The sequence below is a fragment of the Grampus griseus genome, assembly GCF_964374135.1.
Source record: "Grampus griseus genome assembly, chromosome: 4".
Taxonomy (NCBI): domain Eukaryota; kingdom Metazoa; phylum Chordata; class Mammalia; order Artiodactyla; family Delphinidae; genus Grampus; species Grampus griseus.
This window is the reverse complement of record NC_138997.1, coordinates 58,394,002-58,410,858: the sequence shown is the minus strand read 5'-3', so window position 1 is coordinate 58,410,858 and position 16,857 is coordinate 58,394,002. Positions and strand designations below refer to the sequence as shown.

Below are 16,857 nucleotides of genomic sequence, written 5' to 3'. Positions count from 1 at the left end.
AGCAGCAGTTTCCCACAAAAATGTTGACAAGAGACACCGTTGCAGCTAGTCGTAGGGAATCGTATGCATTTTAAAATGTGGAAGGAAAAAAAAAGCATTAACAGAGAGTGTGTGACTATGTTGTGGCTGTTGTGTCAGAAGAAAAAATGGTTGAGAAACCTGAGCTAGAGACACTCTTGAAGCTGCTAATGTATAGCACTCCCTTTCAGAAATTGTTTTGTAACATTAGATATCTTTCTACCAAATCTTTCTCATGACTTTGTCTAGATGCCTCTTATGAAAGTTGGCATGATATGGTGGAAATAACTCTGAACTGGAAGACTAGTGACCTGTGTCTCCATCTTAGAACTTTTATTGAAAGACTAAGTCCTTTCATCTAAGTCCTAAGTTTCTCAGATGAGAAATCTGAGAGCATATTCAACATCACGGAAGTTCCAGCATCCTGTAACCCCCAACTTAAATGATGCAAAGTATGCTCTCATTTTCTTCATTTGTTAGAAAACAATGAGAAGTTTAATTGATCTAGCTGCTCTTTAGTTTCCACCAAAGCTTGCCTTCCATGCCTCAAATAACCTAAAAATGCTCAACATTATTATAATTAAAATTTAGCATTTTTTAAACAATCAACTTTAACATAATTTTTCACATGTTATTTTTCTGATGGCTACATGCCAGATCATTTGGAATGGTCAAATTAAGAGTCTGCAAGTCATTTGAAATAATCCAAGTTTCATATGAGGAAGTCATTAAGTTTCTTGACTACTTGCATCCTAAGCCAGTTTTAAAATTCCTAGACTTGTAAAACTGCATTTTGTGCAAGCCACTGATGGGCCTTAAAATTGGAGTGTGCCAGCTGCAACATGTGCTAGACTGTGTGGTGTCCTCCTGGCTGCTGTTTCCCTGGCAAGTACTGTAAGCCATACACAAAGAATCCCTCAGATAATCTAGAAATTTCTGTATATAATAAAACCCTATCTGAATTAATTTAGCAATGAGAGACAACTGGAAATGTATTGACTCTTGTTAGTGTTTGTATTATTCTTCCAAAAGAGGGATTTCTTGACTAATGAATTTCCTGCCTCAGTTGTTGACCTATAATATAATGGAAGTATTGAGTCTTAACTTTTGGATGGAACACAAATTTGTGAAGTTGATCATTATATATTTACTTAATATAAATATATTTACTTAATTATACTTTAATATATTGGCATTTTAATAATAACATAGTGAAATATGCTCAGATTCATATTAGAATTAGGTAGAATTTACTGTGCAAATACCATAAAATTATAAAAGTATTATTTTATCTAGGGCTTCCCTGGTGGCGCAGTGGTTAAGAATCCGCCTGCCAATGCAGGGGACATGGGTTCGAACCCTGGTCCAGGAAGATCCCACATGACGCGGAGCAACTAAGCCCGTGCGCCACAACTACTGATCCTGCACTCTAGAGCCCATGAGCCACAACTACTGAGCCCATGTGCCGCATCTACTGAGCCCATGTGCCGCATCTACTGAAACCCGTGCGCCTAGAGCCCGTGCTCCGCAACAAGAGAAGTCACCGCAATGAGAAGCCTGCGCACCGCAATGAAGAATAGCCCCCTCTCGCCCCAACTAGAGAAAGCCCGTGAGCAGCAACGAAGACCCAACACAGCCAAAAATAATAAATTTATTTTAAAAAGTATTATTTTATCCAAAAGGGCTAAATATTTTCAGTCACTAATGTCCATGTCTTTAATTCATATCTAAATGCTGATGGCTACCAAATCTATAAATACAGATTATTTGTCTAAACTTCAGACCCATATATTCATCTGCCTACTGTTCATCACAACAGGATATACCTCTCATCATTCGAACTAAGCATGTCTGTGCTACAGACTCATATGTGCCTATCCCAAATATTTTCCTTAATAATAGAATCTTTGATTTTTGGTTGAGCATATGGCCCCCTGGAAAATAGAATAATGTCCTTTATCCATGACTCTCCCTGTGAATATAAGTTCTGACCAATGGAGTCTCTATTCCAGTGGGTAGAATCCTGATGTGCTAGTTGGAGCTCTGGCAACCATACTAAACCATGATTGGGAGGATATATGTTCATGTTGATAGGACAGCACAGCAGTAGAAGCCTAGATTCCTAATTACTTGGTAAACCTCCCTATCAGCCCCTACCTGACTATCTCCAGACTTGTTTTACATTAAACTGAAATAAAATGACATTTTATGTAAGCCACTTTATCCTAAGCTTCCTGTCACTCATATCTAAGCTGATACTATTGCAATATGCAAAACAGATTAGTTGCAATCAAAGTAAATTGTGATTTTTTATGTAATTATCTTTGGGAGAAGAAGACATTCAAGAAATATATTTACTTAATAAAATATTTTTACTTAATATTTTCTAGCTGCACAATTTTGAGATACAAGTAATAAATCTGATGCTAATAAATAAGGAGACCAAGTTTTCATCGACGATCTCATTGTAAAAAGTTCTACGACTTTAAGCAAATGACTTCTATTTTCTTGCTTAGTGGATATAGGTCTGGGCTTTTGCGTCAAACAGCTTGGGTTTCGCCCCGGCTCTACCTCTTACTAGCTAGATGGCTCCAAGCAAGTTACTCACCTTCTCTAAGTCTACATTTCCCCTCCCATAAATGGGGATAATGATAGAACCTAACTATAGGGTTCTTCTAAGGATTAAATGGAATAACGCTTATGGAGCAATTGGCATTATACCAAGTACACAGTACATGCACAGCAAATGTTGGCTTTGTCATTATTCCTCCTTCATAATGAGGAATTAATTTGTTTTCAAAACAGGTTGAAAAATCCCTCAAATTGCCTCATGTGACTAAGGGGATAAGGAGAAGATGGAACAGGTGAGGCTCCCAAGCCTTATTCCCACTCCACCCAGAGCAACACTGCTCCACGCAGCAGGGGTTTGCATTAGCCTTATGTGTGAAAGGGATTCAACTGGTAAAGAAAATGTGTAAAACTACTCATCTTTGGACCTTTTTAGCTCTAAGAATCTATACATCAAGCCAATGGTCAGCCATGACATATACAGTTTTGTGCAAGGATTTAGAACTCTACTTAAGAAGCCCATTGTATATATGTGCCACATCTTCTTTATCCATTCATCTGTTGATGGACACTTAGGTTGCTTCCATGTCCAGGCTATGTAAATAGAGCTGCAATGAACATTTTGGTACATGACTCTTTTTGAATTATGGTTTTCTCAGGGTATATGCCCAGTAGTGGGATTTCTGGGTCATATGGTAATTCTATTTTTAGTTTTTTAAGGAAGCTCCATACTGTTCTCCATAGTGGCTGTATCTATTTACATCCCCACCAACAGTGCAAGAGTGTTCCCTTTTCTCCACATCCTCTCCAGCATTTATTGTTTCTAGATTTTTTGATGATGTCCATTCTGACCGGTGTCAGATGATACAATGGAATATTACTCAGCCATAAAAAGAAACGAAATTGAGTTATTTGTAGTGAGGTGGATGGATCTAGAGTCTGTCATACAGAGTGAAGTAAGTCAGAAAGAGAAAAACAAATACCATATGCTAACACATATATATGTAATCTAAGAAAAAAGAAAAGGTCATGAAGAACCTAGGGGTAAGATGGGAATAAAGACACAGACCTACTAGAGAATGGACTTGAGGATATGGGGAGGGGAAGGGTAAGCTGTGACAAAGCGAGAGAGTGGCATGGACATATATACACTACCAAACATAAGATAGATAGCTGGTGGGAAGCAGCCGCATAGCATAGGGAGATCTGCTCGGTGGTTTGTGACAACCTAGAGGGGTGGGATAGGGAGGGTGGGAGGGAGGGAGATGCAAGAGGGAAGAGATATGGGAACATATGTATATGTATAACTGATTCACTTTGTTATAAAGCAGAAACTAACACACCATTGTAAAGCAATTATACTCCAATAAAGATGTTAAAAAAAAAAAAGGAATCCCAAATCTAGCTTTGCTGTTGAATCCAGTAATATATATCCAAGTGCTTAATTACAACTTGAATGTACTGTAAGGTTTGAAAGATTGGTTTGAAATATTTTAGATGTATTATTTATTATCTTTGGTATTTTCTGGACTAGGAAAGTTGAGACACAAGGGTTAAGCTAATTGTTTAAAGAGAAAGGAAAGTTATCTCTGCTTAACCAAGGGGAACACTTGTGATTCCAGGGATCATGATGTAGTGGAGGCAGCAGGGAGTATTAGAAAGTTCAGGACCAGAGTTAGAAATGTATGGCAAACTCCAGTTCTACCAATCACTTACTCAGAGATTTGGAAATCTCAGTCTTCCTAATCTTTGGTTTTCCTATCTGTAAAATCATGATAATATTAAAATTGTCTGCCTCACAGTTGTTGATAGGTATCAAATAAGAATATATGTTGGAATTATGTGTAAAGAACATATATATGTGTATATACATATATATCCTACTACATGTGCCCTCTCTGAATTTTGCTGTGACCTGCTAAGCTTTTAATGTGCAATAACCAATTTTTAAAAGTCCGTATAATTCTATACAAATTCAAATGGTAATAGTAATAACAATAACAATATTTCCTGGGTCAGGTAGACACCTGTGTTGGTTTAACTCTTCTACTTGACAACATTGGACTTGGTACACAGGTGAACTGGGAGGACAGATTCAAGCTTTAGTATTGACTGACTCAGCCATTCCTGTGACCACATGCAAACTACCTAATCTTTGATTGTGGTATCCCTTAATTTATAGAACACAGAGATGCTTCCTGTCTACAATCCTCAGAGGTCTACTTAGAAGATTATCCATTGAACAATAACATTGTTCCTTGTAAATATAACTTTTATATCTTTTAACACAATAAGACAGTTAAGTCAGCATAGCAGTAGCATCACCTAGGTAGATAAAGGAGGAATTGTGGGGATGGTATAGCATTGTGATTAAGAGCATGGGTTGGAGTCAGATAGACCAGGGTTAATTCCCAGTTCTGCCATTATCACCTCTAGGCAAATACTGTCTGAGCCTCAGTTTCCTCATCTGTGAAATGGGTATAATAATATAACCATTGTTTGTTATAAAGATTAAATGTGCATGCTATTTTAGAACAGTAGTTGGTACACAGTACATGTGAAACAAATGATAGCAATTATTATTTGTTCTGCACTGAATCATAGCTCAACTTTAAACAGAGTGCTAAATCCTTCTGTATTTGCTTTTGCAGCTTCAAAAAAAAGACATCATCTGACATCTTCAGATAAAAGGTTGAAAGACTGCAAGATAGAATTTAATGGTGACTGATACTTTGGATTCCCCTAAACTTAGTTCTATCTTCTCAGAATTACTATTGTAAAATTCTCAGAAATTGCTCAACCATTCAGGCCATATATGTACCTGGGAGAAGGTTCGGCTTGCAGGTTCTGGCATGACCTGGTATGTCTGCAGCGCATTTTTTTTTCCTCAACCTCTTAAAACTTTCCTACCCTCTAATCCACTCATTTCAAACCTATCAAATTATGCTTGAAACTGTGAGAACATTCTCCACAATTCTTATCCACCATCTTTGATGAGAATATGTCCAAAGGAGTGTGCTTTGAGATGTACTTAGTGGAGTTCCTCTAAAATCTAACTCTGATAAAGCCATGAAACGCAGACAGAGCACTCATTTCACCACTGACCATCTTAGAAGACTTGCTCCACAACTGCCTAATAGCCCCATCCTCAGGCACAAAAGCATCAGGCATAATTATAAATCTCAGTGCTGACAAGGAAGCACATGATGTTGCTTTTTTTCTTGAATGTTTCTATTTATTCCCTTATTATATTGAAGCAATTATATTTTTGGAGGAAAGCAGACAATAATGAAAAAATAACAAAGGTTCACTAGACAGTTATAATTATTACAGACTGATGAATTCCTTCCATAAAATGCTGCACTAAGATGAACTTGATTTTCACACAATAGCAAATGTTGCAATCTTTTTTAGAAAACAGTGATGATATAATTGACGTGCTGTACTCTCAGTCACTGATCACCTTTGAGATAGTGCGGAAAGGTTAGGTCATGTTCTTATCTTGTTTAAATACAGAGACAGTTTTAAGAAAATTATATAACGGTAGTCTGTGCATTCTTCAAAACATTTGTAAAGACCTGTCAATCAAAGTAAAATTATACCACCACCCTTCCTTCGTCAGCATATATGTGCATTCTTTCATATTAACCTGTATTGACCTGTTTCTTTGCCTATACATTATATAAACATGTATGCCTACACATACATACACATTTTCTCTGTGTGTGTATATGCATGTGTGCACGTTTTCCATTTCTCTGTTAGAGGGCAAACTTTCCAAAGACTCTTCTTTTAGCTTCCCACACATGATAAGACAGTGTGTTACAGTAGAAAGAACACAGACTTTAAAGCCAGAAATGCCAAGGTCAGGTTCTAGATCCAACACTTACTAACCCTGGACAATCTGAGCTGCAGTTATTTCATCTTTTTAAGGAGAGATAACAATAATGGTTTCTCAAAGTATTGCCAAAATTCAATCAGATAACATTTTACAAAATGTGCAATACATAATAGGTGCTCAACAAAGTTTTCTTCCATACAGAACTTAGTACACAATGAGAACTCAATAAAAGTTGTTACATGGACCAGGACTGATCTTAGCTGAAGAAGTGAGGCACAGCATTAAACGCTTGGAACACTATCATAAAGCAACTCTGGACCTGCACCTCAGTAGAGGGACCCTTCAGTATCATTATCTACTGACTAATTTCAGGGCAAAAAGGAAGAGGTTGCTACAATAGATTAATTTTACATTGAGATTTTTCCCTGTAAACAAATAGATTCTTAATCCAAATAAGACCACACTCCCTGTCTGACACAAACTACCCAAATTATGTCTGTATCCTCCCTTCAGTTTTCCAGACATTCTGAAATTAGCCTCTTTTCCTTAATCATCACTATGTTGCATAAATGACTACTCTTCTCCCTTGGAGGAAAAGGTAAACTGCGAGAGAACACCTCCCATTGAGGTATAATTATACCAGTTTAAATAAAACAAAAAGCTACCACTTCAAAAACTGACCTATTTCATTTCCACTTTAATTTCTTTCTATCTTACAAGTTCCTGTTTTTTATGGCTTTGTACTGTATCAGTTCTTCTCAAACTGTACAGTAAATAAGAATTACCTTGTGTAACTTTTAATACAATTCCCATGCCTCAACCAGAGATTCACGGGAATTTCTTGGATGGGAGCTGGACTTTTCTGTTTTTAATAAGTACCCAGTGAATCTAATGGAGGGGGTCCATGGGTCACATGTTGAGAGATAATGCTTACCCTACGAAGTAAAAATTAAAGTTGTCCATTTTGTTTCATTTGAATATTACTCAGTTTACCTTCATCTATCTAAACGTGTGTAGATATTAATGTCTACAAATTTGGTCTGCTGTCAGTGGTTGCTGGTTGTCAGTGGTTGCTGGTGAATACAGTTGGCAGACATTCCTATCAATAATAAATATATTTAATAAATATATTCTTCTCTTCTCAAATCTCTTCCCTATAAACTTATACCTGAAAAAGTCTTCTTTAACCTTCTGTTGTATGTGTTTTTATAAAATTAATGTGTCGATTTCTTCATATTCAAAGGATAGTATAAAATCAGTTTGGAGAAAATGATAGCATCTGAAGAATAATGTTTACCTGGTCTAACTTTCTTCTAACCTTTAAATTCTAACATAGTGGTTTTCATTTAGAACAGGTGGAGTGAGGAAGGGGCTATCAAAATTTTGGTCAAAGAGGAAGGAACATGCCATTTGATAAAACTCTCCACCTGTTTCTGATATGCCTTCCCAGTTATGAGCAAATGGCTTTAAAAAGAAATTGCCTATATATCTCAATATACCTCTTTTTTCAAAGCATTCTTGTTGGTACACTTATTCCAGCAAATGTGCTAATAAATTTAATCCCTTTTCACTCTAGCCCATTCACTGAACATCTCCTAGGCTGACTCAAACATCGATATGCTCCACTTTGTATACAAGTTTTAGATCAGGAAGGAGTTTTTTGTTTGTTTGTTTTTCCTTGAGAGGTATCTTCCATCTACTCTGAAGCAAGACTGAAAACATCTTTGCTTCAAATTAGAGACTATACTCAGGAAAATTCGTTCCAATACCTCCAAATTATAACTCCCCTACACAAACTCCAGACTCACTCAGATTTAGCATAGACAAAGCCTGAAATCAATTTAGAATCTTGAGTTTGATAGAAATTATATGTTTAAATAAAAGCACTGTTTTCTATAGTAATATTCTTAAAGATAATCTAGGTAAAAAGGCTAGGGTACAAAACCATCATGGATTATAGAGAAGTACTTGCAGAAGGCAGGAAGCCTTGAAAAGTCTGATTTAATTTGTGATGTCTGTCGCTCTTAGTTGATTCATCAACAAATATAGAGAGTATTAAATTTCTCATGAGGACTATGTAGAACTTTCTTCCTATCAACTACAGAGCCTGAGTGTTTTTCACTATTAAGATTCCATTAGAAGCTTTATACTTTTCAAACTGTTTTCTTCTCAAAACAGAAATTAACAAAAAAGAGCATGCCAATATCTCAATCAGAGAAAATGAATTTTTAACATGAAGATAAAATTATTTTCAGAGCCCAAACTGGTACACTGAAATCTTGTTACTGTTTAGTTTCTAACTTTTAAAGAAAACAACCTCAGAATAATTATGACTTTTCTATTAGAGAAGTTGATTTTGACCAGGTACATCACTGGATTTATTTTAAAAATCCAACTATAATAATTTAATCACATTGCCTTCTTAAATTGTTTCTTGTTCTTTTAAAACATATATATATATATTTTAGTTTATACTATTTACTTACAGAAAGAAGTGTAAGTTTGATCTTCATGGTTTTAGATTTTTTTCTCATGTATAATTTTGAGTATTAAATATAATATAATATATAATATAATATAATAAACTTGAGACAAATAAAACCGAAGCTAAAAACACATTCTATTTTTCTCAAAACAAAACAAACTAAAAGACAGTTGTTAAACACCATGTGCCTTTATCTTTTGTTGAGCTCTTCTGAAAGTACATAAACATTTGGGATGGGTCACAAGAGGACAGGGAACACTAGTATAGAAAGAAGAGAAACCTATTTCTTGACATAATTTCATGTTAAATATCAAAAGTATTTTTCCACATTAAGCAAATAATAAATTGGAGATCTACACATTCCTTGGTGTGGTTCATGCCACTTTAAGCAAGTTAACTTAAGACAAAGGAAAAGAGAGGAAAACTCACCGATACATTGCTGACCAGCGAGGAATGGTCCTGTGGAGACCGAGGTCTGCCATCAAGTGTGTGTATCCAGGCTCTATCAGCAACTTTGTAGGCTAGACTGAGGTGAAGAAAGAAGTCACTGATGATCTAACTAGAACCAGTCTGACAAGTCTTGGCTAGTATGATGGGAACTGTGTGACTAGTAAGATGAAGTCAAATTTTATAGGGAGGGAGAGAACATCAATAATATAAGCACTTCCTAGGAGTGGGAACTTAAAATATATTGTCTTCTGATTATAATGATTTCAAAATGTTAATATAAACCAGATTTTTTCAATAAAAGTCAGATGTTTAAATCTAGAAGAAAACTTTTTTTAAATCATCTTGCTAAGCTTCTTCATGTTTCCAATGAAGAAACTGAGGTTTAATTAAGTTAAATTGGTCAAAATCACATAGTTAATGCCTCTATATAGGACTAACACCTACTTTTTTTAAAACTAGTCTGACATGCTTTCCACTCTACCATGCATATTATAAAAGTTTTACTTTGGTATTTACTATAAGTCAGCTGTTGAAAATACAGCGGAGATTAGAAAAGCATTAATATCTCAAAATTATGTGCCACCGTTCTACTAGAAAAGTCAAGTAGTTTGCAAATATTAACCCACAATTAAGACAGTGTGTTTCTTTTACTATGGTGGAGACAGGCATATCAGCCAACACTGAGGCATTACTATCTTATTTCTGAGATGATAATAACCTAGTTTTTTAAAATGTGTGCCAACACATGTATATGCAAATATCTGTGTATTTGTGTCAGGTATAATCTTTAAATTGCCTCCCCTAATCCCCATAAACTAGATAAGGTGTTTCTCCTCTGTGTTCTCATGGTATCATAACACTTATCATATTGTACTAGAATTTTTTATTTTTATCTCAACCCCAGCAGACTGTGAATTCTTAACAGACAGTAACTTTATTCCTAAGACATATGGGCTCTCAAAAATATGCATGGAAAAGAGAGAGAGGATGAAGGAGGAAGGGGGTATGTATGACCAGTCCTAAAAATCACCATAAAGAAGACAAATAAATATTGTTGAATACTCTAACACAGCCATTTAGCCAATGGCTCATCTGAACAGATGTAGAAGTTGGGATCCGTACTGAAGTGTGGGATTAGGCTGCCAAGAATTGGAATCATTCTCTAACAGTAACTCAAGAAACCTCTACATTGGGGCACACTGTACTTAGGACTAGAGAGAGCATCACATCTACCCTTTTTATTAGCCAAGAGATCACTTAACACTGAAGAATAACATGGATATTTACTTGAAGTTACTTAATATATAGTATCATGTTTCTGTCTACTCACTTGAAAGTACAATTTAGCCAGAAATAAAGAAACAATAATGAATTAAAAACCTACAGGTTATGAGATTAATCTGTTCTTGTTATATAGCCTTTAAAAAATGAAATCCTCATTAATGAAATGTTAATACTGGCTTGACATACTATATTCTACTTCATATTAATATTTTATGAAAATATTGATTATACTCTTGCTTTCAAAGGAAGACATATTCTTCCTCAGAGTGACTTTGGGCCAAGACTTGTCAGACTCATTTTAACAGAACCCCATGATTCTTTCTCTTTACCAAAATCCAGACTCCAAACTCAAATAAATCCTTCATATGGTCTAGTTACTTAAGTTTATGTATACCTGAACATGTAAATGAAAAAAAAAATGAGAGGGCTTTCATGAATTTTTTAAAAACCCTATGAATATAAGCTAGAAATTATAGAAAACCAGAGACTAAGGATACGTAAATAGAGGATGAGTGGATGTCGGTCAAAATACAACCATAACTATTTCCTTCCTATATAAAAGGCCTTCATTCACCCTACGCAAAGAGTATTAACAGTGTGTATCATCAAATTTCATGATATTACTTACCTTTTAATAGCAATTTGAAGAATAACAGGGAAAGAAGGAGGAATGAAACATTATACAAAATTATCCACTGAATGGAGCCTTTCATGCACTCAAGGTATGTCTTTAATAGTCATTCTTAGAAATTAGAACACTCCCTAACACCATACACAAAAATAAGCTCAAAATGGACTCGAGACCTAAATGTAAGACCGGACACTATAAAACTCTTAGAGGAAAACATAGGAAGAACACTCTTTGACATAAATCACAGCAAGATCTTTTTTCATCCACCTCCTAGAGTAATGGAAATAAAAACAAAAATAAACAAATGGGACCTAATGAAACTTCAAAGCTTTTGCACAGCAAAGGAAACCATAAACAAGACGAAAAGACAACCCTCAGAATGGGAGAAAATATTTGCAAACTAATCAATGGACAAAGGATTAATCTCCAAAATATATAAACAGCTCATGGAGCTCAATATTAAAGAAACAAACAACCCAATCCAAAAATGGGCAGAAGACCTAAATAGACATTTCTCCAAAGAAGACATACAGATGGCCAAGAAACACATGAAAAGCTGTTGAACATCACTAATTATCAGAGACATGCAAATCAAACCTACAATGAGGTATCACCTCACACCAGTTAGAATAGGCATCATCAGAAAATCTGCAAACAACAAATGCTGGAGAGGGTGTGGAGAAAACGGAACCGTCTTGCACTGTTGGGAATGTAAATTGATACAGCCACTATGGAGAACAGTATGGAGGTTCCTTAAAAAACTAAAAATAGAATTACCATATAATCCAGCAATCCCACTACTGGGCATATATCCAGAGAAAACCATAATTCTAAAAGACACATGCACCCCAATGTTCATTGCAGCACTGTTTATAATAGCCAGGTCATGGAAGCAACCTAAATGCCCATCGACAGATGAATGGATAAAGAAGAGGTGGTACATATATACAATGGAATATTACTCAGCCATAAAAAGGAATGAAATTGAGTCATTTTTTGAGAAATGAATGGATCTAGAGACTGTCATACAGAGTGAAGTAAGTCAGAAAGAGAAAAACAAATATCATATATTAACACATGTATGTGGAATCTAGAAAAATGGTACAAATGAACCGGTTTGCAGGGCAGAGGTTGAGACACAGGTGTAGAGAACAAATGTATGGACACCAAGGGGGGAAAGCCATGGGGGGGTGGGGATGGTGGTGCTGAATTGGGCGATTGGGATTGACAAGCATACACTGATGTGTATAAAATTGATGACTAATAAGAACCTGCTGTATAAAAAAAAATAAAACAAAATTCAAAATTAAAAAAAAGTCATTCTTAGAGCCAATCAGTTTTAAATTAATTGATCTCTAAGAGGGAAAAATAGTATCTTAGAGCAAAAATTTGTCTTTCATTCAAATATTTATTTTCTTTATACTGTTTTTCTGAAATCATAAATTTTATTCTGCAATCCTTTGCCCTAAACTATGGTGTGAAGAAAATGTATTCAGAGTTATCCACCTCTTTGTTTCTGAGATACGACAATCTGTCTTACCTGTGTCCTTCTGTGCAATGTGGAAGCAGAGTCAGGAGGAATATATTTGTGGATTCAAGTCTCTTAGAAACCTACAGTAGATATGTCACATTGCATAACTAGTAAAATAGCAACTAGACCACAGGCATTTTTACCAGCCAACAAACCATTCCATAGTTCTTTACATATTTAGCAATGTCATAGCAATGAAGCATCTGATGGCCACAAGGATGAGTATGCTAAAGAGGTATAGTGCCAGTGTGGCTAGTCATGGGTGGTTCAAGTCCCCTGGCTTGAACCAAGTTCTTTTATGCCTGATAATATCAATGCATGGATGCTTAAGGATAGTAATCTGATTAATTTACGGAAACCCTCAAAGTTATACCTAGATTATGTCTCTGTAATGCTAAAGCGATCCTTTCATTGGCCAGTTTATTGGGTTGTACATAACAACAGACCAATGTTAAACTAGTGAATGAGCTAGTTATCAGAGTAAACATAGCTATTTTGTCATTTGTGGATCCATTTCCTCCTATCATGTATTGTTTTGAAGGTACCCATGCACCTTAGTTTGTTTAAGCTGAGAAAACAAAAAGCATTAATATAATTAATTAACCTTTGGCCTCTATTTCAGCAAAAAGAGATCATGCAGAGCTCCTCTGAGGAACAAGCTATCACCATTCTGTCACTCTCCTTTATCTAATTTTCTTAGCAAAAATGTGATTTGTTTTTCACCAGCCTATCTGTCCCTGTCTTTGAAATCCGTTTTTTATCTCCCCTAAACCTTTTTTATTGAATGTCATCATGTAGTGGTTGTTTCTCAGTCCCATCTTATCCATTGTTTTGCAGTGGAAGAGACCATCTCAGCCAAACTAGCATTGGCTTTTAACCTGGTATTGCACTCATAGGGTTGGCAGAGTTGATTCCAGGATGCAGCCACAAGCATGAGGAAGAGGCTGTAGATAACTTCCTGCACTTCAGCTGGTTGGAGAGTACCACTCCCACTCTGAACAACATCTCGCCTTCCCTCCAAAGAGTGTACTGTACTTGAAGCAAAACAGTTACACACAAATGGCTATGCATATAATTGTTTGCCAAAGAAATTTCTGGCCCTTCCCTTTCCCTTAACTGCCTTAGGGAAGAATCTTTTCTCTAGCTTAGTTTCCACATGATGTTTCTTTTGAGAAAGGGGACTGGGACAAGAAATCTGTCATGTAGTTAAGCAGGCAAGAAATATTATTAATCCAATTTTGTTTGAGAGTTGTTTGTCCATATGATTATTTAAAAGTCAAGTTTAGTTTCAAAAAACCTTTTTTTTTTCTGAAATTACTTTTGGGGTAATATTTAAAATGAGAGATTGTAACTCTGTAAAATGCATAGAGAATAAAGCATTCCAGTGTACACAGAAAAGGCAAATTTTTAATCAAATAAAGTTTTATGAAATGAAAAACAAAGTCCTCTATAAGATGTTTCGCACCTGCTACAACTATCTCCTATGCTAGGGATAGTTTTCCTGGCCATTGACATGAGGATCTGCTAAGCTTTACAATACATAGTGATACATATAGCAAAAACCAGAGATATGGTTTTTACAATTAAAAGACAATAACAATGCTAAAACAATCTTTATTGTTTAATGTATTGGGATATACAATATAGACTAGTTAATGTCGTTAAACTAGTGAGTGAATGAGGATAACATTTTTGGACCCATTTTAATTTTAAAACATTTTTTTTAATTAGTCTTTAAAAAACATTTTTAAGATTTATCAGGCTGCCAGTGTCCTTGCCCCCACGGTGAGCCACAGCCACCCTCTGCCTCTGCAGGAGACCATCCCACACTAGCAGGAGAGTGTGGATTATCTGATTCAGGAGCTCTGAAGACCCAAATACAGTATATATTTTATTTATTTCAGTAATGTGATCAGCAAGAGTAATGTGAAGTCATTAGCTGAACCTGATGAACAGGAAGTTGTGGCTGAGGTTCAGGAATTTTATGGTGATTACATTGCTGTGAATCCACATTTGTTTTCCCTCAATATTCTGGGTTGCTGCCAGGGTCGAAATTGGGATCCAGTCCAACTATCCAGAGCAACTCAAGGACTGACAGCTCTCCTTTTATCTCTGAAGAAATGTCCCATGATTCATTACCAGCTTTCATCAGAGGCAGCAAAGAGACTTGCAGAATGTTAAGCAAATGATAACTAAAGAATATGAACTGTTTGAATTCCGGCAGACTGAGGTTCCTCCCTTGCTACTTATTTTAGATCGCTGCGATGATGCCATCACCCCATTGCTAAACCAGTGGACATATCAGGCCATGGTCCATGAACTACTGGGCATAAACAACAATCGGATTGATCTTTCCAGAGTGCCAGGGATCAGTAAAGACATGAGAGAGGTGGTCCTATCTGCTGAAAATGATGAATTCTACACTAACAATATGTACCTGAACTTTGCTGAGATTGGTTGCAACATAAAGAATCTCATGGAAGACTTTCAGAAGAAGAAACCAAAAGAACAGCAAAAACTAGAATCAATAGCAGACATGAAGGGCTTGGTTGAGAATTACCCACAATTCAAGAAGATGTCTGGGACTGTATCAAAGCACATGACAGTGGTTGGAGAGCTGTCTCAGTTGGTCAGTGAGTGGAATCTGCTGGAGGTTTTGGAGGTTGAGCAAGAACTGGCCTGTCAAAATGAACATTCTAGTGCTCTCCAGAATGTAAAGAGGCTCCTGCAGAACCCCAAAGTGACAGAGTTTGATGCGTGCAGCCTGGTGATGCTTTATCCTCTACATTATGAGCGACACAGCAGCAATAGCCTACCAGGATTATGATGGACCTTAGGAATAAAGGTGTTTCTGAGAAGTATCGAAAGCTTGTGTCTACAGTTGTTGAATATGGTGGTAAACGGGTCAGAGGAAGTGACCTCTTCAGCCCCAAAGACGCTGTGGCTATTACCAAACATTTCCTCAAAGGATTGAAGGGAGTAGAAAATGTATATGCTCAGCATCAGCCTTTCTTACATGAGAACCTGGACCATCTCATCAAAGGAAAGCTTAAGGAAAACCTGTATCCTTATCTAGGCCCCAGCACACTCAGAGACAGACATCAGGATATCATTGTGTTTATAATTGGAGGAGCCACCTATGAAGAGGCTCTAACAGTTTATAACCTGAACCTCACCACTCCCGGAGTGAGGATTGTCCTGGGGGGAACCCCTGTGCATAACACGAAAAGTTTCCCAGATGAAGTTCTTGCTTCTGGACTGCACAGCCGAAGCAAGGACAGCTCTCAAGTTACATCAAGGTTAGCAAGCAGAAGATGAAATGGTGATAGAGAGGTGAGAAGAATGGCACAACTTTCCCTCTTGCCTCACTGCAGGCTTTCTCCACTGACCAGAGGGGTGTTGGAGAAGAGCCTTGGGTTTTGTACTTCTTGTTATAAACCATCTCCAGGTAGCCTGCTGATTCCTGAACTGTTGGCACAGACACCAAGACTCCAGTGGTGAGTTGAGAATAAGTCTGAGCCCATTCCAACCCACTTTTCTCATGTTTTCTTTATCAAATAAATAAATGTATTCCTTGTATTTGATAGCCCACACAAAAAAAAGATTTATGAATTTCATGTTGAGGGATCACCTTTCAGTCTTCTGAACAGACTCTTCCTGAGATATGAATTAAATGTGTTTATCTACACTCTACCTCTTTACAAATAGACACCCCAAGATGTATAAATATATTGATAAAATAAGGATCAAATTCAAGAAAAACTACAAATGCAAATATACTATCTCTCTATATTGTTTATACTTGCTTTGATAGAGCTGGCAATTTGGCTTTGAACTTCCTGGCAGTAAGGATAACAACAGAAACTTAGATAATTCTCATTATAGAAAAGAAAAAACTTTTTGGTCTAGCTTGATCCAAAGGTAGAACTTGAATTACCTTAACTAGGGATACTATGTTCCTTAGATGAACATTCCTAAATATCACTTCTCTCAGAAGACCTTTATAAGAACAGAAAAGGAGATTCTGAGTTCATATTCTTGACAAAGGC

General features: G+C 36.3%; 1 pseudogene across 1 annotated transcript; it reads left to right on the top strand.

Annotated features, from left to right (window-relative positions):
- The first annotated feature begins 2,873 nt into the window (after positions 1 to 2,873).
- LOC309822274 (vacuolar protein sorting-associated protein 45-like) lies at positions 2,874 to 16,126 on the top strand (annotated as a pseudogene). The gene is made up of 2 exons: positions 2,874 to 2,882; positions 14,645 to 16,126. The product of its transcript is annotated as a vacuolar protein sorting-associated protein 45-like (transcript).
- The last annotated feature ends 731 nt before the right edge of the window (positions 16,127 to 16,857 follow it).